General features: G+C 38.4%; 9 non-coding genes across 9 annotated transcripts; all 9 read right to left on the reverse strand.

The window, feature by feature from the left end:
• Positions 1-4,517: 4,517 nt before the first annotated feature.
• Positions 4,518-4,590, reverse strand: trnav-uac (transfer RNA valine (anticodon UAC)). The gene has a single exon. It is a non-coding gene; the product is annotated as a tRNA-Val (tRNA).
• A 141-nt stretch (positions 4,591-4,731) lies between these two features.
• Positions 4,732-4,804, reverse strand: trnav-uac (transfer RNA valine (anticodon UAC)). The gene has a single exon. It is a non-coding gene; the product is annotated as a tRNA-Val (tRNA).
• A 973-nt stretch (positions 4,805-5,777) lies between these two features.
• trnav-uac (transfer RNA valine (anticodon UAC)) lies at positions 5,778-5,850 on the reverse strand. Its single transcript has one exon. It is a non-coding gene; the product is annotated as a tRNA-Val (tRNA).
• A 141-nt stretch (positions 5,851-5,991) lies between these two features.
• On the reverse strand, positions 5,992-6,064 carry trnai-aau (transfer RNA isoleucine (anticodon AAU)). Its single transcript has one exon. It is a non-coding gene; the product is annotated as a tRNA-Ile (tRNA).
• A 141-nt stretch (positions 6,065-6,205) lies between these two features.
• Positions 6,206-6,278, reverse strand: trnav-uac (transfer RNA valine (anticodon UAC)). The gene has a single exon. It is a non-coding gene; the product is annotated as a tRNA-Val (tRNA).
• Positions 6,279-7,251: 973 nt separating this feature from the next.
• On the reverse strand, positions 7,252-7,324 carry trnav-uac (transfer RNA valine (anticodon UAC)). Its single transcript has one exon. It is a non-coding gene; the product is annotated as a tRNA-Val (tRNA).
• A 141-nt stretch (positions 7,325-7,465) lies between these two features.
• trnai-aau (transfer RNA isoleucine (anticodon AAU)) lies at positions 7,466-7,538 on the reverse strand. The gene has a single exon. It is a non-coding gene; the product is annotated as a tRNA-Ile (tRNA).
• Positions 7,539-15,062: 7,524 nt separating this feature from the next.
• Positions 15,063-15,135, reverse strand: trnav-uac (transfer RNA valine (anticodon UAC)). Its single transcript has one exon. It is a non-coding gene; the product is annotated as a tRNA-Val (tRNA).
• A 6,267-nt stretch (positions 15,136-21,402) lies between these two features.
• On the reverse strand, positions 21,403-21,475 carry trnav-uac (transfer RNA valine (anticodon UAC)). The gene has a single exon. It is a non-coding gene; the product is annotated as a tRNA-Val (tRNA).
• Between the last annotated feature and the right edge of the window lie 2,656 nt (positions 21,476-24,131).

Here is a 24,131-nt window from a genome sequence, read left to right on the forward strand (position 1 = left end):
TCCGGCATGTCCAGGACTCCCAAAACATACACAAATTTGGATAATACCAAAGCATTTGCAACAATTACTTTCCCTTGTAACTTTAGTTTTCTATTTTTCCAGAAATTCAACGTTAGCTTGACTTTATTAAGGATCCCAGTCCAAGTTATATCTTTTGCCTCTTTCTCCTTTACACCAATGTTTACTCCCAGCACTTTAATAAAATCCTTTGCGCTCTTGAATGGAATCTCACACCCGTTTACATTGATATCCCCAACAAACATTATTTCAGTCTTCTCTATATTAACTTTAGCACCCGATGCCTTGCCATATATATCTATGATCCCCATAATGCTTCCAATACTTTCTATATCCTTCACAGTACAAGTAGTGTCATCAGCGTACTGATGTACAACACTGACACCACCACCTGGGATTCCAACACCCCTTACTTCTTTATTACTATTTATCAATGTAGCTAACGGTTCTGTAGAAACACTGTACAGCAGAGCTGACAAAGGACAGCCCTGCCTTACTGACCTCTCCACAGGGAAAGTATCTGTTAACACTCCGTTACATTTAACACAACTTTTAGCCCCACTATACAACAGGTTGATCCAAGATACAAACTTTGGCCCAAACCCAAACCTCTCCAAAGTCTGTAATAAAAAGCTGTGCTCCACTCTATCGAAAGCTTTGTTAAAGTCCAAACTTAAAACTATACCACCTTCATTTTTCATTTGATTAACAACATCCCTAATTGTACAAATGACATCTGCAATATCTCTTCCAGGTATGCCGTAGGCTTGTGTTGATTCAATAATACTCCCAATCACCTTTTTCATCCTATTCGCTAACACTTTAGTCAGTATCTTATAATCCGAATTTAGAAGGCTAATAGGCCTATAATTTTCTAACTTTAATCTACTGCCCCTATTTTTGAATAAGATCGTTAACATTCCAGTTGACATAGACTCAGGGATTTCCTTATTCTCTTCCATATAATGAAACACCCTCACTAAAATGGGTGCCAAAATATCTACAAAGACTTTATAGAACTCATTTGTTAAACCATCCAAACCCGGACTTTTATTACCTTGCGTGCTAACAATTGCTTCCTTGATTTCCATAATCGAAATCTCTTCATCACACATCATTCTATCTGCCTGCGATACTTTGGCACTAATTGTATCCAACACTTTTACAACACACACTTTATCTACATCATTCTTTTTGTAAAGATTTCTGTAAAAGGTTTCAACTGTCTCTAAGATCCCAACAAAATCGTTTACCTTTACACCTCTTTCATCTTCCAACTCTACAATGTAACTCTTAGTTTGTTTTCTTTTTTCCAGACCCCAAAAAAAGGATGTACATTTCTCTCCCTCCAAAGCGTACTGTGCCCTGCTCCTAACAATAGCACCCAAACATTTATTTTTTTCATAACGACCCAGCTCTGCATGGATTTTCAAATAATTCACAACATCATAGTCTGGATCCGTATCAGCCTTTTCAAGTTCATGCAACATCCTATTCCTAAGCATTATTTCTTTCTGCTTATCTAAACGGTTATGATTTTTTGCGTACCTAATACTCCTATTTTTTACTTTTACTTTCACTTCCTCCCACCATAAACACACATTCTCTTTTAACAGTACATTAGACATTTCATCATTAATACATTCAACAATTTCATTTCTATATCCTTCCTCCTTTAACAGATTGGCATTTAAACACCAGACACCTCCCCCTCTCCTCTCCACACCAAAACCCATTTGAAATGACATTACTGCATGATCACTATATGCTGTAAAGGTATATGACACCTTCTTAACATTCTGCACCAATTCTTGTTTTGCTAGACATAAATCAATTCTGCTTTGTTTTAATTCCTTTAGAACCACCTGCCTTCTAGAGAATACTCTTCTGTTTGGATTTTCAGCCCTCCATATATCTACTAGATTCTCCTCATTCATAAGTTTCCATAATGCATTTCTAGAAGAGTCATATCTGAATTTAGCGCAACTAGAGGCATCCATTCTACTACACCTCACATTAAAATCTCCTATCAGTATACAGTTTTCTGAGCACAGTGTTTTTAATTTGTGAAACATTTCTCTCCTTTCAGATTCAATGTTTGAAGCATAAACATTAATTAAACGAAAAACTACATTTTGAACTTCAAATTCAATTACAATAAGTCTGCCATCATTGTCAGCATATATTTCTTTTACATTTTGCACCACATCATTTTTTATCAAAATAGCCACACCACATGTTTTATCCCCTCCATGACTACAAAAAATTTAATCTGACCATTTACTCTTAATCTCCTGCATTTTGGAGTCTGTCCAATTGGTCTCTTGAAAACACAACATGTCTGCCTTAACAGACACTAATACCTGCTCAAATTTGCTCATGTTTCTCAAACTGTTACCATTTAGGGATGCGACTGTAATCATTATGAATGTGTGCAGAAGTATAATCAGAGCCAAACAAGTCCTTAAAAATCCTACTTTTTCTTTTTTCCAAAACCCATCATCTCCCTGGTTTTCGACAATGACCTCTTATTTTTTACAAACAACTGAAGATCCTCACTATCTATTTCATCATCCGTCTCTTTATTTGGATTTTTGGGGGGAGCGGCGGGGAAGACTTTTGAAAAGTGCGCTTTAACAGTGCCCGTGATTTCAGTGGACCCAGCCCACTCTTTGGTGTAATTTTTACACAGGCTTAAAGCTGGCTCAGGCACCTGAGAAGCACCTTGCACCATCTCTACCTGTGTATGTCTTTCACCCATCATGTGCTGCTGTTCCACCTTGTCAGCAGCAGAGACTAAAACGGCGTCTCGTGCTTTGCAAGGAGATATTACAGGCTCTTCAAGCTTATCTGCCACTGTCTCTGGAGTCACACTCTCCATGTCACTCTCATCCTCCCTCTCCATAGGCACACTCCCCTCTTCCTCAGACGTGAGGTCCATTGTTTGCAAAAGTAAGTGATTTTCTCCCTTATTACAGCTACATCTAACTTTAGGTCTGTCACACATTTTGCACACATTTCCTATGTTCCGACATTCTCTGGCATAATGCCCTTGTTCACTACATTTGTGGCATGTGAATTCCGGACATTCCTTAAGTATGTGCCCCGGCTGAATACATAATCTACATACCTTCACTTGATTGTCGTGGATTACACGAAAATATTCAAATCCCTCGACAGTGTTAAATTTAGTAGAATATGGCAAGGATTGCACATTGTCTGTAAACTTTACCTTGCAAAATCTTGTCCCATCTACAATGTCCGTTCCTGGCCACATCCTCCTCTTGATTGGCGTGGTCGCCTTCACCTTCCAGCCTTTTAGTTTCTCTTCTATCTCCTCATCCGTAATGTATGCGGGCAAGTTCAAAAAGGACACCACCAGCTCATCGTTCCCTAGTTCTTTAGCCATGATTTGACAGTTCTTTATCTTTAGCCCGTCTATTAGTCTTTCTTTTCCATTTACATGAGACATTGTTACTTCATACTTATTCCCGTCTTTCATTCGACATCCCAGTATTGTTCCGCAAACTTCCTTTATTCCTCTCAGCAATTCCATCGTTGTTATTTTCCCTTCTCCACTTATTTCCACGTTCACCGTCAGTTCCTTCTCATATGTTCTTTTTTTCAGTTCTTCGTTTAACATTCTGATTTCACTGTTGTCCTTTCTCGTCGTCGTTTGTATTCTTGATGTCGAAGCCATGTTGTCCGTCCGGTTATTTTAAGCAATATCCCCCAAACAGCTCACACTGATGGGGGACAATAGCAAAAACGTTTCACAGAAACTTCACTACAGTCACTCACAAACTTTCAAACTTATAAGTCAACTAGACCTCCAAAAAAAACGATATTCTCTCTCAAGCACTCAGACACCTGCTTCTCTTCCACTTCCTGAAACTCCAAAAAGGGGCGTGTGAAGCGAACGTGATAACCACTACACCACAGAATCTACTGCTACAATTAGCTGCAAGGAGTAAACCGAATTTTAAAAATATTCATGGCACGTATTCGAATTTCCAAAATAAAGAATTCATGAAATTTTCTGTTACCACTATGGTACTTCAGAATGTGTCAATGAGCGTTGTTTCCGCCCGGTTTCGAAACAGGGACCTTTCGCGTGTGAAGCAAACGTGATAAACACTACACCACAGAAACTACTGCTACAATTAGCTGCAAGAAGTAAACCGAATTTTAAAAATATTCATGGCACGTATTCGAATTTCCAAAATAACAGAATAATGAAATTCTTTGTTAACACTATGGTACTTCTTGAACGAGTCGATGAGCGTTGTTTCCGCCTGGTTTCGAACCAGGGACCTTTCGTGTGTGAACAAAGGTGATAACCACTACACTACAGAAACTGCTGCTACATTTAGCTGTGAGGAGTAAACCTAATTTTACAGATATTCATGGCACGTATTCGAATTTCCAAAATACAGAATTCATGAATATAACAATTCTTTGTTGAAAGTACAGTACCTACTGCACGTGTCAAAGAGCTCTGTTTCCACCCGGTTTCGAACCGAGGACCTTTCGCGTGTAAAGCGAACGTGATAACCACTACACTACAGAAACTGCTTCAACAATTATCTGCAAGGAGTAAACTGAATTTTACAGATATTCATGGCACGTGTTCAAATTTCCAAAATTAGGCATTTATGAAAATAACTATTCTCTGTTAATAGTAGAGTACCTACTGCACATGTCAAAGAGCACTGTTTCCACCCGGTTTCGAACCGAGGACCTTTCGCGTGTAAAGCGAACGTGATAACCACTACACTACAGAAACTGCTGCTACATTTAGCTGCAAGGAGTAAACCGAATTTTACAGATATTCATGTCACATATTCGAATTTCCAAAATACAGAACTCATGAAAATAACAATTCTTTGTTGAAAGTACAGTACCTACTGCACTTGTCAAAGAGCTCTGTTTCCGCCCGGTTTCGAACCGAGGACCTTTCGCGGGTTAAGCGAACGTGATAACCACTACACTACAGAAAGTTCTTCCACAATTATCTGCAAAGAGTAAACCGAATTTTAAAAATATTCATGGCACGTATTCGAATTTCCAAAATAAAGAATTCATGAAATTTTCTATTACCACTATGGTACTACAGAATGTGTTAATGAGCGTAGTTTCCGCCCGGTTTCGAAACAGGGACCTTTCGCGTGTGAAGCGAACGTGATAACCAGTACACCACAGAAACTACTGCTACAATTAGCTGCAAGGAGTAAACCGAATTTAAAAAATATTCATGGCACGTATTCAAATTTCCAAAATAAAGAATTCATGAAATTTTCTGTTACCACTATGGTACTTCAGAATGTGTCAATAAGCGTTGTTTCCGCCCGGTTTCGAACCAGGGAACTTTCGTGTATGAAGCTAAAGTGATAACCACTACACCACAGAAACTACTGCTACAATTAGCTGCAAGGAGTAAACCGAATTTTAAAAATATTCATGGCACGTATTCGAATTTCCAAAATAAGAGAATAATGAAATTCTTTGTTAACACTATGGTACTTCTTGAATGTGTCGATGAGCGTTGTTTCCGCCTGGTTTCGAACCAGGGACCTTTCGCGTGTGAACAAACGTGATAACCACTGCACTACAGAAACTGCTGCTACATTTAGCTGCAAGGAGTAAACCGAATTTTGCAGATATTCATGGCACATATTCGAATTTCCAAAATACAGAATTCATGAAAATAACAATTCTTTGTTTAAAGTACAGTACCTACTGCACTTGTCAAAGAGCTCTGTTTCCACCCGGTTTCGAACCGAGGACCTTTCGCGTGTAAAGCGAACGCGATAACCACTACACTACAGAAACTGCTGCTTGATTTTCCTGCAAGAAGTAAACCGAATTTTACAGATATTCAGGGCACGTATTCGAATTTCCAAAATACAGAATTTATGAAAATAACAATTCTTTGTTGAAAGTACAGTACCTACTGCACGTGTCAAAGAGCTCTGTTTCCGCCCGGGTTCGAACCGAGGACCTTTCGCGTATTAAGCAAACGTGATAACCACTACACTACAGAATCTTCTTCAACAATTATCTGCAAGGATTAAACCGAATTTTACAGATATTCATGGCACGTGTTCAAATTTCCAAAATTAGGCATTTATGAAAATAACTATTCTCTGTTAATAGTAGAGTACCTACTGCACATGTCAAAGAGCACTGTTTCCACCCGGTTTCGAACCGAGGACCTTTCGCGTGTAAAGCGAACGTGATAACCACGACACTACAGAAACTGCTGCTACATTTAGCTGCAAGGAGTAAACCGAATTTTACAGATATTCATGTCACATATTCGAATTTCCAAAATACAGAACTCATGAAAATAACAATTCTTTGTTGAAAGTACAGTACCTACTGCACTTGGCAAAGAGCTCTGTTTCCGCCCGGTTTCGAACCGAGGACCTTTCGCGGGTTAAGCGAACGTGATAACCACTACACTACAGAAAGTTCTTCCACAATTATCTGCAAAGAGTAAACCGAATTTTAAAAATATTCATGGCACGTATTCGAATTTCCAAAATAAAGAATTCATGAAATTTTCTATTACCACTATGGTACTACAGAATGTGTTAATGAGCGTAGTTTCCGCCCGGTTTCGAAACAGGGACCTTTCGCGTGTGAAGCGAACGTGATAACCAGTACACCACAGAAACTACTGCTACAATTAGCTGCAAGGAGTAAACCGAATTTTAAAAATATTCATGGCACGTATTCAAATTTCCAAAATAAAGAATTCATGAAATTTTCTGTTACCACTATGGTACTTCAGAATGTGTCAATAAGCGTTGTTTCCGCCCGGTTTCGAACCAGGTAACTTTCGTGTATGAAGCTAAAGTGATAACCACTACACCACAGAAACTACTGCTACAATTAGCTGCAAGGAGTAAACCGAATTTTAAAAATATTCATGGCACGTATTCGAATTTCCAAAATAAGAGAATAATGAAATTCTTTGTTAACACTATGGTACTTCTTGAATGTGTCGATGAGCGTTGTTTCCGCCTGGTTTCGAACCAGGGACCTTTCGCGTGTGAACAAACGTGATAACCACTGCACTACAGAAACTGCTGCTACATTTAGCTGCAAGGAGTAAACCGAATTTTGCAGATATTCATGGCACATATTCGAATTTCCAAAATACAGAATTCATGAAAATAACAATTCTTTGTTTAAAGTACAGTACCTACTGCACTTGTCAAAGAGCTCTGTTTCCACCCGGTTTCGAACCGAGGACCTTTCGCGTGTAAAGCGAACGCGATAACCACTACACTACAGAAACTGCTGCTTGATTTTCCTGCAAGAAGTAAACCGAATTTTACAGATATTCAGGGCACGTATTCGAATTTCCAAAATACAGAATTTATGAAAATAACAATTCTTTGTTGAAAGTACAGTACCTACTGCACGTGTCAAAGAGCTCTGTTTCCGCCCGGGTTCGAACCGAGGACCTTTCGCGTATTAAGCAAACGTGATAACCACTACACTACAGAATCTTCTTCAACAATTATCTGCAAGGATTAAACCGAATTTTACAGATATTCATGGCACGTGTTCAAATTTCCAAAATTAGGCATTTATGAAAATAACTATTGTCTGTTAATAGTACAGTACCTACTGCACATGTCAAAGAGCAGTGTTTCCTCCCGGTTTCAAAATGAGGACCTTTCACGTGTAAAGCTAACGTGATAACCACAACACTACAGAAACTGCTGCTTGATTTTTCTGCAAGGAGTAAACCGAATTTTAAAAATATTCATGGCACGTATTCGAATTTCCAAAATAAAGAATTCATGAAATTTTCTGTTACCACTATGGTACTTCAGAATGTGTCAATGAGCGTTTTTTCCGCCCGGTTTCGAACCAGGGACCTTTCGCGTGTGAAGCAAACGTGATAACCACTACACCACAGAAACTACTGGTACAATTAGCTGCGAGGAGGAAACCGAATTTTACAGATATTCATGGCACGTATTCGAATTTCCAAAATACAGAATTCATGAAAATAACAATTCTTTGTTGAAAGTACAGTACCTACTGCACGTGTCAAAGAGCTCTGTTTCCGCCCGGTTTCGAACCGAGGACCTTTCGCGTGTTAAGCGAACGCGATAACCGCTACACTACAGAAACTGCTTCAACAATTATCTGCAAGGAGTAAACCGAATTTTACAGATATTCATGGCACGTGTTCAAATTTCCAAAATTAGGCATTTATGAAAATAACTATTCTCTGTTAATAGTACAGTACCTACTGCACATGTCAAAGAGCACTGTTTCCTCCCGGTTTCAAACTGAGGACATTTCACGTGTAAAGCTAACGTGATAACCACTACACTACAGAAACTGCTGCTTGATTTATCTGCAAGGAGTAAACCGAATTTTAAAAATATTCATGGCACGTATTCGAATTTCCAAAATAAAGAATTCATGAAATTTTCTGTTACCACTATGGTACTTCAGAATGTGTCAATGAGCGTTGTTTCCGCCCAGGTTTCGAACAAGGGACCTTTCGCGTATGAAGCGAAAGTGATAACCACTACACCACAGAAACTACTGCTACAATTAGCTGCAAGGAGTAAACCGAATTTTAAAAATATTCATGGCACGTATTCAAATTTCCAAAATAAGAGAATAATGAAATTCTTTGTTAACACTATGGTACTTCTTGAATGTGTCGATGAGCGTTGTTTCGGCCTGGTTTCAAACCAGGGACCTTTCGCGTGTGAACAAATGTGATAACCACTACACTACAGAAACTGCTGCTACATTTAGCTGCGAGGAGTAAACCAAATTTTACAGATATTCATGGCACGTATTCGCATTTCCAGAATACAGAATTCATGAAAATAACAATTCTTTGTTGAAAGTACAGTACCTACTGCACGTGTCAAAGAGCTCTGTTTCCGCCCGGTTTCGAACCGAGTACCTTTCGCGTGTTAAGCGAACGTGATAACCGCTACACTACAGAAACTGCTTCAACAATTATCTGCAAGGAGTAAACCGAATTTTACAGATATTCATGGCACGTGTTCAAATTTCCAAAATTAGGCATTTATGAAAATAACTATTCTCTGTTAATAGTACAGTACCTACTGCACATGTCAAAGAGCACTGTTTCCTCCCGGTTTCAAACTGAGGACCTTTCACGTGTAAAGCGAACGTGATAACCACTACACTACAGAAACTGCTGCTACATTTAGCTGCGAGGAGTAAACCGAATTTTACAGATATTCATGGCACGTATTCGAATTTCCAAAATACAGAATTCATGAAAATAACAATTCTTTGTTGAAAGTACAGTACCTACTGCACGTATCAAAGAGCTCTGTTTCCGGCCGGTTTCAAACCGAGGACCTTTCGCGTGTTAAGCGAACGTGATTTATTATTTTTATTTTTTATTTTTTTTTTATTATCAAAAATGTTTGTTTACAATGTTTACAGTACAATCTACTGTTTACAGTACAATCCACAGAGAACAATACAGAAGACACTAGACTAACAGAGGCAGGTGAACAATTCACCCCCTATCAAATTATCAACAAAGAAAATATCAAAACAGTGCTTTCAAAAATTATAAGTGATACCTCCACTCTCCTCTCGTGAAATTAACCCACTCCCTTCAACAAAAGACTCATCAAAATGTTCCATCCCATAATTAAACAACATATCTATGTGTTTACTGAACAGTGCTATAAAGATACTCCACACCTGAACCCTCTTTCTGTCAAAAGAAACATAATTCCTCCTACAAAAAATAGCATACCTCACAAAACTCAAAACCATATTCAACAAACACACATTAGCACCCTCACATTTACCAGACACTCCAAATAACAAAAGTTCCTCCCACGCATACTTTTTCACGAAATCTCCCCCCCAGTTTCTACATAACATTTCCTTAACTTTACAAAAAAAATATTTTAAATCCTCACATTCTATAAACAAATGCATAAGAGTTTCCGGGAAACGTCCACATACGTCGCATTCCCTTTCTATCTCACAATTAATTTTCTTTAGCACCACCTTTGTAAATATTCTATTATGTCTTAGTTTGAAATCATTATTTTCACACTCCTTACTATTATATTTTACATTTAAATTTCCCCATATCTTTTTTTCATCCAATTCCGGAAAAACTACTTTCCAAAATTTCTCAGCAGCCGGCCTTCTACACACTTTTCCTACCATTATTCTATACAATCTTTTCACTGGTATACTAGATAAATGTACTTTCTTCTTACTGCTACCAATGAACAAATGAGGAAATACAAATAAATCTTCTCTTTCAACTTCACTATTTATTAAATCAACCCATGCTCTTGGTATACTATTCTTTATCTTGTCATACATATTATTCACTGTTCCCCTTCCCACCTCTTCATCCCATTCATTGATTATGTCAAAAATAGCTTCCCCAGGTAAAAACCCTGGAATTACCTCATAAGTATAATCTTTTATTTGCCGTAGACCTGCACTCATAAATACTTTATTATACAAAACTTTTTCTTTGTTCTTGATTTTCTCATTCAGAAATATAGGTTGATTCATAATCAGGTCAATATGTCCACATTCATAATATACATTAGGCAACAACTCTGCCCATGCATTTAGCACCTCTTTATAAAAATCTGGTACCTTTTCAAACATTGCCCTTTTAAGCCCCATCAATAAACCATTATCCTCACAACCACCACTCTCCTCTAAGTAGACTCTAAAGAAGTGTTTCCAGCCATAATCTTCACTGTCATACAAATATTTCTTTACTGTTTTTATCCTAATAGCTTTTCTTTTGACATCTAAATCTACAAGTTTTAAACCTCCATCCACATAGTCAGCAATCAATGTTTTCTGAGATATTCTCACTCCTTTACCATCCCAAATAAAATTTGACACCACATTATTCAATTCATTTAGGACCCACTCCGGCATGTCCAGGACTCCCAAAACATACACAAATTTGGATAATACCAAAGCATTTGCAACAATTACTTTCCCTTGTAACTTTAGTTTTCTATTTTTCCAGAAATTCAACGTTAGCTTGACTTTATTAAGGATCCCAGTCCAAGTTATATCTTTTGCCTCTTTCTCCTTTACACCAATGTTTACTCCCAGCACTTTAATAAAATCCTTTGCGCTCTTGAATGGAATCTCACACCCGTTTACATTGATATCCCCAACAAACATTATTTCAGTCTTCTCTATATTAACTTTAGCACCCGATGCCTTGCCATATATATCTATGATCCCCATAATGCTTCCAATACTTTCTATATCCTTCACAGTACAAGTAGTGTCATCAGCGTACTGATGTACAACACTGACACCACCACCTGGGATTCCAACACCCCTTACTTCTTTATTACTATTTATCAATGTAGCTAACGGTTCTGTAGAAACACTGTACAGCAGAGCTGACAAAGGACAGCCCTGCCTTACTGACCTCTCCACAGGGAAAGTATCTGTTAACACTCCGTTACATTTAACACAACTTTTAGCCCCACTATACAACAGGTTGATCCAAGATACAAACTTTGGCCCAAACCCAAACCTCTCCAAAGTCTGTAATAAAAAGCTGTGCTCCACTCTATCGAAAGCTTTGTTAAAGTCCAAACTTAAAACTATACCACCTTCATTTTTCATTTGATTAACAACATCCCTAATTGTACAAATTACATCTGCAATATCTCTTCCAGGTATGCCGTAGGCTTGTGTTGATTCAATAATACTCCCAATCACCTTTTTCATCCTATTCGCTAACACTTTAGTCAGTATCTTATAATCCGAATTTAGAAGGCTAATAGGCCTATAATTTTCTAACTTTAATCTACTGCCCCTATTTTTGAATAAGATCGTTAACATTCCAGTTGACATAGACTCAGGGATTTCCTTATTCTCTTCCATATAATGAAACACCCTCACTAAAATGGGTGCCAAAATATCTACAAAGACTTTATAGAACTCATTTGTTAAACCATCCAAACCCGGACTTTTATTACCTTGCGTGCTAACAATTGCTTCCTTGATTTCCATAATCTAAATCTCTTCATCACACATCATTCTATCTGCCTGCGATACTTTGGCACTAATTGTATCCAACACTTTTACAACACACACTTTATCTACATCATTCTTTTTGTAAAGATTTCTGTAAAAGGTTTCAACTGTCTCTAAGATCCCAACAAAATCGTTTACCTTTACACCTCTTTCATCTTCCAACTCTACAATGTAACTCTTAGTTTGTTTTCTTTTTTCCAGACCCAAAAAAAAGGATGTACATTTCTCTCCCTCCAAAGCGTACTGTGCCCTGCTCCTAACAATAGCACCCAAACATTTATTTTTTTCATAACGACCCAGCTCTGCATGGATTTTCAAATAATTCACAACATCATAGTCTGGATCCGTATCAGCCTTTTCAAGTTCATGCAACATCCTATTCCTAAGCATTATTTCTTTCTGCTTATCTAAACGGTTATGATTTTTTGCGTACCTAATACTCCTATTTTTTACTTTCACTTCCTCCCACCATAAACACACATTCTCTTTTAACAGTACATTAGACATTTCATCATTAATACATTCAACAATTTCATTTCTATATCCTTCCTCCTTTAACTGACTGGCATTTAAACACCAGACACCTCCCCCTCTCCTCTCCACACCAAAACCCATTTGAAATGACATTACTGCATGATCACTATATGCTGTAAAGGTATATGACACCTTCTTAACATTCTGCACCAATTCTTGTTTTGCTAGACATAAATCAATTCTGCTTTGTTTTAATTCCTTTAGAACCACCTGCCTTCTAGAGAATACTCTTCTGTTTGGATTTTCAGCCCTCCATATATCTACTAGATTCTCCTCATTCATAAGATTCCATAATGCATTTCTAGAAGAGTCATATCTGAATTTAGCACAACTAGAGGCATCCATTCTACTACACCTCACATTAAAATCTCCTATCAGTATACAGTTTTCTGAGCACAGTGTTTTTAATTTGTGAAACATTTCTCTCCTTTCAGATTCAATGTTTGAAGCATAAACATTAATTAAACGAAAAACTACATTTTGAACTTCAAATTCAATTACAATAAGTCTGCCATCATTGTCAGCATATATTTCTTTTACACTTTGCACCACATCATTTTTTATCAAAATAGCCACACCACATGTTTTATCCCCTCCATGACTACAAAAAATTAAATCTGACCATTTACTCTTAATCTCCTGCATTTTGGAGTCTGTCCAATTGGTCTCTTGAAAACACAACATGTCTGCCTTAACAGACACTAATACCTGCTCAAATTTGCTCATGTTTCTCAAACTGTTACCATTTAGGGATGCGACTGTAATCATTATGAATGTGTGCAGAAGTATAATCAGAGCCAAACAAGTCCTTAAAAATCCTACTTTTTCTTTTTTCCAAAACCCATCATCTCCCTGGTTTTCGACAATGACCTCTTATTTTTTACAAACAACTGAAGATCCTCACTATCTATTTCATCATCCGTCTCTTTATTTGGATTTTTGGGGGGAGCGGCGGGGAAGCCTTTTGAAAAGTGCGCTTTAACAGTGCCCGTGACTTCAGTGGACCCAGCCCACTCTTTGGTGTAATTTTTACACAGGCTTAAAGCTGGCTCAGGCACCTGAGAAGCACCTTGCACCATCTCTACCTGTGTATGTCTTTCACCCATCATGTGCTGCTGTTCCACCTTGTCAGCAGCAGAGACTAAAACGGCGTCTCGTGCTTTGCCAGGAGACATTACAGGCTCTTCAAGCTTATCTGCCACTGTCTCTGGAGTCACACTCTCCATGTCACTCTCATCCTCCCTCTCCATAGGCACACTCCCCTCTTCCTCAGACGTGAGGTCCATTGTTTGCAAAAGTAAGTGATTTTCTCCCTTATTACAGCTACATCTAACTTTAGGTCTGTCACACATTTTGCACACATTTCCTATGTTCCGACATTCTCTGACATAATGCCCTTGTTCACTACATTTGTGGCATGTGAATTCCGGACATTCCTTAAGTATGTGCCCCGGCTGAATACATAATCTACATACCTTCACTTGATTGTCGTGGATTACACGAAAATATTCAAATCCCTCGACAGTGTTAAATTTAGTAGAATATGGCAAGGATTGCACATTGTCTGTAAACTTTACCTTGCAAAATCTTGTCCCATCTACAATGTCCGTTCCTGGCCACATCCTCCTCTTGATTGGCGTGGTCGCCTTCACCTTCCAGCCTTTTAGTTTCTCTTCTATCTCCTCATCCGTAATGTATGCGGGCAAGTTCAAAAAGGACACCACCAGCTCATCGTTCCCTAGTTCTTTAGCCATGATTTGACAGTTCTTTATCTTTAGCCCGTCTATTAGTCTTTCTTTTCCATTTACATGAGACATTGTTACTTCATACTTATTCCCGTCTTTCATTCGACATCCCAGTATTGTTCCGCAAACTTCCTTTATTCCTCTCAGCAATTCCATCGTTGTTATTTTCCCTTCTCCACTTATTTCCACGTTCACCGTCAGTTCCTTCTCATATGTTCTTTTTTTCAGTTCTTCGTTTAACATTCTGATTTCACTGTTGTCCTTTCTCGTCGTCGTTTGTATTCTTGATGTCGAAGCCATGTTGTCCGTCCGGTTATTTTAAGCAATATCCCCCAAACAGCTCACGCTGATGGGGGACAATAGCAAAAACGTTTCACAGAAACTTCACTACAGTCACTCACAAACTTTCAAACTTATAAGTCAACTAGACCTCCAAAAAAAACGATATTCTCTCTCAAGCACTCAGACACCTGCTTCTCTTCCACTTCCTGAAACTCCAAAAAGGGGCATGTGAAGCGAACGTGATAACCACTACACTACAGAAACTGCTTCTGAAATTATCTGCTAGGAGTAAACCGAATTTTACAGATATTTATGGCACGTGTTGAAATTTCCAAATTTAGGCATTTATGAAAATAACTATTCTCTTTTAAAAGTACTGTACCTACTGCACGTGTCAAAGAGCACTGTTTCCGCCCGGTTTCGAACCGAGGACCTTTCGCGTGTAAAGCGAACGTGATAACCACTACACTACAGAAACTGCTGCTTGATTTTCCTGCAAGAAGTAAACCGAATTTTACAGATATTCAGGGCACGTATTCGAATTTCCAAAATACAGAATTTATGAAAATAACAATTCTTTGTTGAAAGTACAGTACCTACTGCACGTGTCAAAGAGATCTGTTTCCGCCCAGTTTCGAACCGAGGACCTTTCGCGTGTTAAGCAAACGTGATAACCGCTACACTACAGAAACTGCTTCTACAATTATCTGCAAGGAGTAAACCGAATTTTACAGATATTTATGGCACGTGTTGAAATTTCCAAATTTAGGCATTTATGAAAATAACTATTCTCTTTTAAAAGTACAGTACCTACTGCACGTGTCAAAGAGATCTGTTTCCGCCAAGTTTCGAACCGAGGACCTTTCGCGTGTTAAGCAAACGTGATAACCGCTACACTACAGAAACTGCTTCTACAATTATCTGCAAGGAGTAAACTGAATTTTACAGATATTTATGGCACGTGTTGAAATTTCCACATTTAGGCATTTATGAAAATAACTATTCTCTTTTAAAAGTACTGTACCTACTGCACGTGTCAAAGAGCACTGTTTCCGCCCGGTTTCGAACCGAGGACCTTTCGCGTGTAAAGCGAACGTGATTTTTATTTTTTTTTATTATTATTTTTTTTATTATCAAAAATGTTTGTTTACAATATTTACAGTACAATCTACTGTTTACAGTACAATCCACAGAGAACAATACAGAAGACACTAGACTAACAGAGGCAGGTGATCAATTCACCCCCTATCAAATTATCAACAAAGAAAATATCAAAACAGTGCTTTCAAAAATTATAAGTGATACCTCCAATCTCCTCTCGTGAAATTAACCCACTCCCTTCAACAAAAGACTCATCAAAATGTTCCATCCCATAATTAAACAACATATCTATGTGTTTACTGAACAGTGCTATAAAGATACTCCACACCTGAACCCTCTTTCTGTCAAAAGAAACATAATTCCTCCTACAAAAAATAGCATACCTCACAAAACTCAAAACCATATTCAACAAACACACATTAGCACCCTCACATTTACCAGACACTCCAAATAACAAAAGTTTCTCCCACGCATACTTTTTCACGAAATCTCCCCCCCAGTTTCTACATAACATTTCCTTAACTTTACAAAAAAAATATTTTAAATCCTCACATTCTAGAAACAAATGCATAAGAGTTTCCGGGAAACGTCCACATACGTCGCATTCCCTTTCTATCTCACAATTAATTTTCTTTAGCACCACCTTTGTAAATATTCTATTATGTCTTAGTTTGAAATCATTATTTTCACACTCCTTACTATTATATTTTACATTTAAATTTCCCCATATCTTTTTTTCATCCAATTCCGGAAAAACTTCTTTCCAAAATTTCTCAGCAGTCGGCCTTCTACACACTTTTCCTACCATTATTCTATACAATCTTTTCACTGGTATACTAGATAAATGTACTTTCTTCTTACTGCTACCAATGAACAAATTAAGAAATACAAATAAATCTTCTTTCAACTTCACTATTTATTAAATCAACCCATGCTCTTGGTATACTATTGTTTATCTTGTCATACATATTATTCACTGTTCCCCTTCCCACCTCTTCATCCCATTCATTGATTATGTCAAAAAAAGCTTCCCCAGGTAAAAACCCTGGAATTACCTCATATGTATAATCTTTTATTTGCCGTAGACCTGCACTCATAAATACTTTATTATACAAAACTTTTTCTTTGTTCTTGATTTTCTCATTCAGAAATATAGGTTGATTCATAATCAGGTCAATATGTCCACATTCATAATATACATTAGGCAACAACTCTGCCCATGCATTTAGCACCTCTTTATAAAAATCTGGTACCTTTTCAAACATTGCCCTTTTAAGCCCCATCAATAAACCATTATCCTCTCAACCACCACTCTCCTCTAAGTAGACTCTAAAGAAGTGTTTCCAGCCATAATCTTCACTGTCATACAAATATTTCTTTACTGTTTTTATCCTAATAGCTTTTCTTTTGACACCTAAATCTACAAGTTTTAAACCTCCCTCCACATAGTCAGCAATCAATGTTTTCTGAGATATTCTCACTCCTTTACCATCCCATATAAAATTTGACACCACATTATTCAATTCATTTAGGACCCACTCCGGCATGTCCAGGACTCCCAAAACATACACAAATTTGGATAATACCAAAGCATTTGCAACAATTACTTTCCCTTGTAACTTTAGTTTTCTATTTTTCCAGAAATTCAACGTTAGCTTGACTTTATTAAGGATCCCAGTCCAAGTTATATCTTTTGCCTCTTTCTCCTTTACACCAATGTTTACTCCCAGCACTTTAATAAAATCCTTTGCGCTCTTGAATGGAATCTCACACCCGTTTACATTGATATACCCAACAAACATTATTTCAGTCTTCTCTATATTAACTTTAGCACCCGATGCCTTGCCATATATATCTATGATCCCCATAATGCTTCCAATACTTTCTATATCCTTCACAGTACAAGTAGTGTCATCAGCGTACTGATGTACAACACTGACACCACCACCTGGGATTCCAACACCCCTTACTTCTTTATTACTATTTATCAATGTAGCTAACGGTTCTGTAGAAACACTGTACAGCAGAGCTGACAAAGGACAGCCCTGCCTTACTGACCTCTCCACAGGGAAAGTATCTGTTAACACTCCGTTACATTTAACACAACTTTTAGCCCCACTATACAACAGGTTGATCCAAGATACAAACTTTGGCCCAAACCCAAACCTCTCCAAAGTCTGTAATAAAAAGCTGTGCTCCACTCTATCGAAAGCTTTGTTAAAGTCCAAACTTAAAACTATACCACCTTCATTTTTCATTTGATTAACAACATCCCTAATTGTACAAATTACATCTGCAATATCTCTTCCAGGTATGCCGTAGGCTTGTGTTGATTCAATAATACTCCCAATCACCTTTTTCATCCTATTCGCTAACACTTTAGTCAGTATCTTATAATCCGAATTTAGAAGGCTAATAGGCCTATAATTTTCTAACTTTAATCTACTGCCCCTATTTTTGAATAAGATCGTTAACATTCCAGTTGACATAGACTCAGGGATTTCCTTATTCTCTTCCATATAATGAAACACCCTCACTAAAATGGGTGCCAAAATATCTACAAAGACTTTATAGAACTCATTTGTTAAACCATCCAAACCCGGACTTTTATTACCTTGCGTGCTAACAATTGCTTCCTTGATTTCCATAATCGAAATCTCTTCATCACACATCATTCTATCTGCCTGCGATACTTTGGCACTAATTGTATCCAACACTTTTACAACACACACTTTATCTACATCATTCTTTTTGTAAAGATTTCTGTAAAAGGTTTCAACTGTCTCTAAGATCCCAACAAAATCGTTTCCCTTTACACCTCTTTCATCTTCCAACTCTACAATGTAACTCTTAGTTTGTTTTCTTTTTTCCAGACCCCAAAAAAAGGATGTACATTTCTCTCCCTCCAAAGCGTACTGTGCCCTGCTCCTAACAATAGCACCCAAACATTTATTTTTTTCATAACGACCCAGCTCTGCATGGATTTTCAAATAATTCACAACATCATAGTCTGGATCCGTATCAGCCTTTTCAAGTTCATGCAACATCCTATTCCTAAGCATTATTTCTTTCTGCTTATCTAAACGGTTATGATTTTTTGCGTACCTAATACTCCTATTTTTTACTTTTACTTTCACTTCCTCCCACCATAAACACACATTCTCTTTTAACAGTACATTAGACATTTCATCATTAATACATTCAACAATTTCATTTCTATATCCTTCCTCCTTTAACAGACTGGCATTTAAACACCAGACACCTCCCCCTCTCCTCTCCACACCAAAACCCATTTGAAATGACATTACTGCATGATCACTATATGCTGTAAAGGTATATGACACCTTCTTAACATTCTGCACCAATTCTTGTTTTGCTAGACATAAATCAATTCTGCTTTGTTTTAATTCCTTTAGAACCACCTGCCTTCTAGAGAATACTCTTCTGTTTGGATTTTCAGCCCTCCATATATCTACTAGATTCTCCTCATTCATAAGTTTCCATAATGCATTTCTAGAAGAGTCATATCTGAATTTAGCACAACTAGAGGCATCCATTCTACTACACCTCACATTAAAATCTCCTATCAGTATACAGTTTTCTGAGCACAGTGTTTTTAATTTGTGAAACATTTCTCTCCTTTCAGATTCAATGTTTGAAGCATAAACATTAATTAAACGAAAAACTACATTTTGAACTTCAAATTCAATTACAATAAGTCTGCCATCATTGTCAGCATATATTTCTTTTACATTTTGCACCACATCATTTTTTATCAAAATAGCCACACCACATGTTTTATCCCCTCCATGACTACAAAAAATTAAATCTGACCATTTACTCTTAATCTCCTGCATTTTGGAGTCTGTCCAATTGGTCTCTTGAAAACACAACATGTCTGCCTTAACAGACACTAATACCTGCTCAAATTTGCTCATGTTTCTCAAACTGTTACCATTTAGGGATGCGACTGTAATCATTATGAATGTGTGCAGAAGTATAATCAGAGCCAAACAAGTCCTTAAAAATCCTACTTTTTCTTTTTTCCAAAACCCATCATCTCCCTGGTTTTCGACAATGACCTCTTATTTTTTACAAACAACTGAAGATCCTCACTATCTATTTCATCATCCGTCTCTTTATTTTGATTTTTGGGGGGATCGGCGGGGAAGCCTTTTGAAAAGTGCGCTTTAACAGTGCCCGTGACTTCAGTGGACCCAGCCCACTCTTTGGTGTAATTTTTACACAGGCTTAAAGCTGGCTCAGGCACCTGAGAAGCACCTTGCACCATCTCCACCTGTGTATGTCTTTCACCCATCATGTGCTGCTGTTCCACCTTGTCAGCAGCAGAGACTAAAACGGCGTCTCGTGCTTTGCCAGGAGACATTACAGGCTCTTCAAGCTTATCTGCCACTGTCTCTGGAGTCACACTCTCCATGTCACTCTCATCCTCCCTCTCCATAGGCACACTCCCCTCTTCCTCAGAAGTGAGGTCCATTGTTTGCAAAAGTAAGTGATTTTCTCCCTTATTACAGCTACATCTAACTTTAGGTCTGTCACACATTTTGCACACATTTCCTATGTTCCGACATTCTCTGGCATAATGCCCTTGTTCACTACATTTGTGGCATGTGAATTCCGGACATTCCTTAAGTATGTGCCCCGGCTGAATACATAATCTACATACCTTCACTTGATTGTCGTGGATTACACGAAAATATTCAAATCCCTCGACAGTGTTAAATTTAGTAGAATATGGCAAGGATTGCACATTGTCTGTAAACTTTACCTTGCAAAATCTTGTCCCATCTACAATGTCCGTTCCTGGCCACATCCTCCTCTTGATTGGCGTGGTCGCCTTCACCTTCCAGCCTTTTAGTTTCTCTTCTATCTCCTCATCCGTAATGTATGCGGGCAAGTTCAAAAAGGACACCACCAGCTCATCGTTCCCTAGTTCTTTAGCCATGATTTGACAGTTCTTTATCTTTAGCCCGTCTATTAGTCTTTCTTTTCCATTTACATGAGACATTGTTACTTCATACTTATTCCCGTCTTTCATTCGACATCCCAGTATTGTTCCGCAAACTTCCTTTATTCCTCTCAGCAATTCCATCGTTGTTATTTTCCCTTCTCCACTTATTTCCACGTTCACCGTCAGTTCCTTCTCATATGTTCTTTTTTTCAGTTCTTCGTTTAACATTCTGATTTCACTGTTGTCCTTTCTCGTCGTCGTTTGTATTCTTGATGTCGAAGCCATGTTGTCCGTCCGGTTATTTTAAGCAATATCCCCCAAACAGCTCATGCTGATGGGGGACAATAGCAAAAACGTTTCACAGAAACTTCACTACAGTCACTCACAAACTTTCAAACTTATAAGTCAACTAGACCTCCAAAAAAAACGATATTCTCTCTCAAGCACTCAGACACCTGCTTCTCTTCCACTTCCTGAAACTCCAAAAAGGGGCGTGTGAAGCGAACGTGATAACCACTACACTACAGAAACTGCTGCTTGATTTTCCTGCAAGAAGTAAACCGAATTTTACAGATATTCAGGGAACGTATTCGAATTTCCAAAATACAGAATTTATGAAAATAACAATTCTTTGTTGAAAGTACAGTACCTACTGCACGTGTCAAAGAGCACTGTTTCCGCCCGGTTTTGAACCGAGGACCTTTCGCGTGTAAAGCGAACATGATAACCACTACACTCCAGAAACTGCTGCTTGATTTTTCTGCAAGGAGTAAACCGAATTTAAAAAATATTCATGGAACGTATTCGAATTTCCAAAATAAACAATTCAAGAAATTTTCTGTTACCACTATGGTACTCCAGAATGTGTCAATGAGCGTTGTTTCCGCCCGGTTTCGAAACAGGGACCTTTCGCGTGTGAAGCGAAGGTGATAACCACTACACCACAGAAACTACTGCTACAATTGGCTGCAAGGAGTAAACCAAATGTAAAAAATATTCATGGCACGTATCCGAATTTCCAAAATAAGGGATTAATGAAATTCTTTGTTAACACTATGGTACTTCTTGAATGTGTCAATGAGCGTTGTTTCCTGTGTTAAATGAGGCCTCACCCCCTGGTTACACTAGTGACCATACCCCCCGTGCATCCGGCAAAGGCGGAGGTGTTGCTAACATTTACGATAGCAAATTTCAATTTACAAAAAAAAAAAACAATGACGTTTTCGTCTTTTGAGCTTCTAGTCATGAAATCTATGCAGCCTACTCACTCACTTTTTATAGCTACTGTTTACAGGCCTCCTGGGCCATATGCAGTGTTCCTCACTGAGTTCCCTGAATTCCTATCGGATCTTGTAGTCATAGCAGATAATATTCTAATTTTTGGTGACTTTAACATTTACATGGAAAAGTCCACAGACCCACTCCAAAAGGCTTTCGGAGCCATCATCGACTCAGTGGGTTTTGTCCAACATGTCTCTGGACCTACTCACTGCCACAGTCATACTCTGGACCTAGTTTTGTCCCATGGAATAAATGTTGTGGATCTTAATATTTTTCCTCATAATCCTGGACTATCGGACCACCATTTTATTACGTTTGCAATTGCAACAAATAATCTGCTCAGACCCCAACCAAGGAGCATTAAAAGTCATGCTATAAATTCTCAGACAACCCAAAGATTCCTTGATGCCCTTCCAGACTGCCTCTGCCTACCCAAGGATGTCAGAGGACAAAAATCAGTTAACCACCTAACCGAGGAACTCAATTTAACCTTGCGCAATACCCTAGATGCAGTTGCACCCCTAAAAATTAAAAACATCTGTCATAAGAAACTAGCTCCCTGGTATACAGAAAATACACGAGCTCTGAAGCAAGCTTCCAGAAAATTGGAACGGAAATGGCGCCACACCAAACTGGAAGTCTTCCGACTAGCTTGGAAAGACAGTACCGTGCAGTATCGAAGAGCCCTCACTGCTGCTCGATCATCCTATTTTTGCAACTTAATTGAGGAAAATAAGAACAATCCGAAATTTCTTTTTGATACTGTCGCAAAGCTAACTAAAAAGCAGCCTTCGCAAATGGAGGATGGCTTTCACTTCAGCAGTAATAAATTTATGAACTTCTTTGAGGAAAAGATCATGATCATTAGAAAGCAAATTACAGACTCCTCTTTAAATCTGGGTATTCCTCCAAAGCTCCATTGTCCTGAGTCTGCACAACTCTGCCAGGACCTAGGATCAAGGGAGATACTAAAGTGTTTTAGTACTATATCTCTTGACACAATGATGAAAATAATCATGGCCTCCAAACCCTCAAGCTGCATACTGGACCCTATTCCAACTAAACTACTGAAAGAGCTGCTTCCTGTGCTTGGCCCTCCTATGTTGAACATAATAAATGGCTCTCTATCCACCGGATGTGTACCAAGCTCACTAAAAGTGGCAGTAATAAAGCCTCTCTTGAAAAAGCCGAATCTTGATCCAGAAATTATAAAAAACTATCGGCCTATATCGAATCTTCCATTCCTCTCAAAAATTTTAGAAAAAGCTGTTGCACAGCAACTCACTTTCTTCCTGAAGACAAACAATGTATACGAAACGCTTCAGTCTGGTTTTAGACCCCATCATAGCACTGAGACTGCACTTGTGAAGGTGGTAAATGACCTTTTAATGACGTCAGACCGAGGCCCTGCATCTGTCCTCGTGCTCCTAGATCTTAGTGCCGCTTTTGATACCATCGATCACCACATTCTTTTGGAGAGATTGGAAACCCAAATTGGTCTACATGGACAAGTTCTGGCCTGGTTTAGATCTTATCTGTCGGAAAGATATCAGTTTGTCTCTGTGAATGGTTTGTCCTCTGACAAATCAATTGTAAATTTCAGTGTTCCTCAAGGTTCCGTTTTAGGACCACTATTGTCTTCACTATATATTTTACCTCTTGGGGATAGGGTTAGGGTTAGGGTTAGGGTTAGGGTTGGGGTTGGGGTTAGGGGTTAGGGTTAGGGTTAGGGTAGGGTTAGGGTTAGGGGTAGGGTTAGGGGTAGGGTTAGGGTTAGGGGTTAAGGGTTAGGGTTAGGGGTTAGGGTTAGGGTTTAGGGTTAGGTTAGGGTTAGGGTTAGGTTAGGGGTTAGGGTTAGAGGGTTAGGGTTAGAGGGTTAGGGTTAGGGTTAGAGGGTTAGGGTTAGGGGTTAGGGTTGAGGTTAGGGTTAGGGTTGGGGTTGGGGTTGGGGTTAGGGTTAGGGTTAGAGGTTAGGGTTAGGGTTAGGTTGTTGTTTGGTGGAGCAAACAAAGAGACATACACGCACGCAGGAAGGCAGGAGGGAGAAGCTATGAACAGCAGACTAAAACGTGATTGTGGGCTTTGTTCCAAGCGGAATATTGTGCGGATAGACCGACATT

Source organism: Salmo salar, chromosome 29 (genome assembly GCF_965601325.2).
Source record: "Salmo salar chromosome 29, fSalSal1, whole genome shotgun sequence".
NCBI lineage: Eukaryota > Metazoa > Chordata > Actinopteri > Salmoniformes > Salmonidae > Salmo > Salmo salar.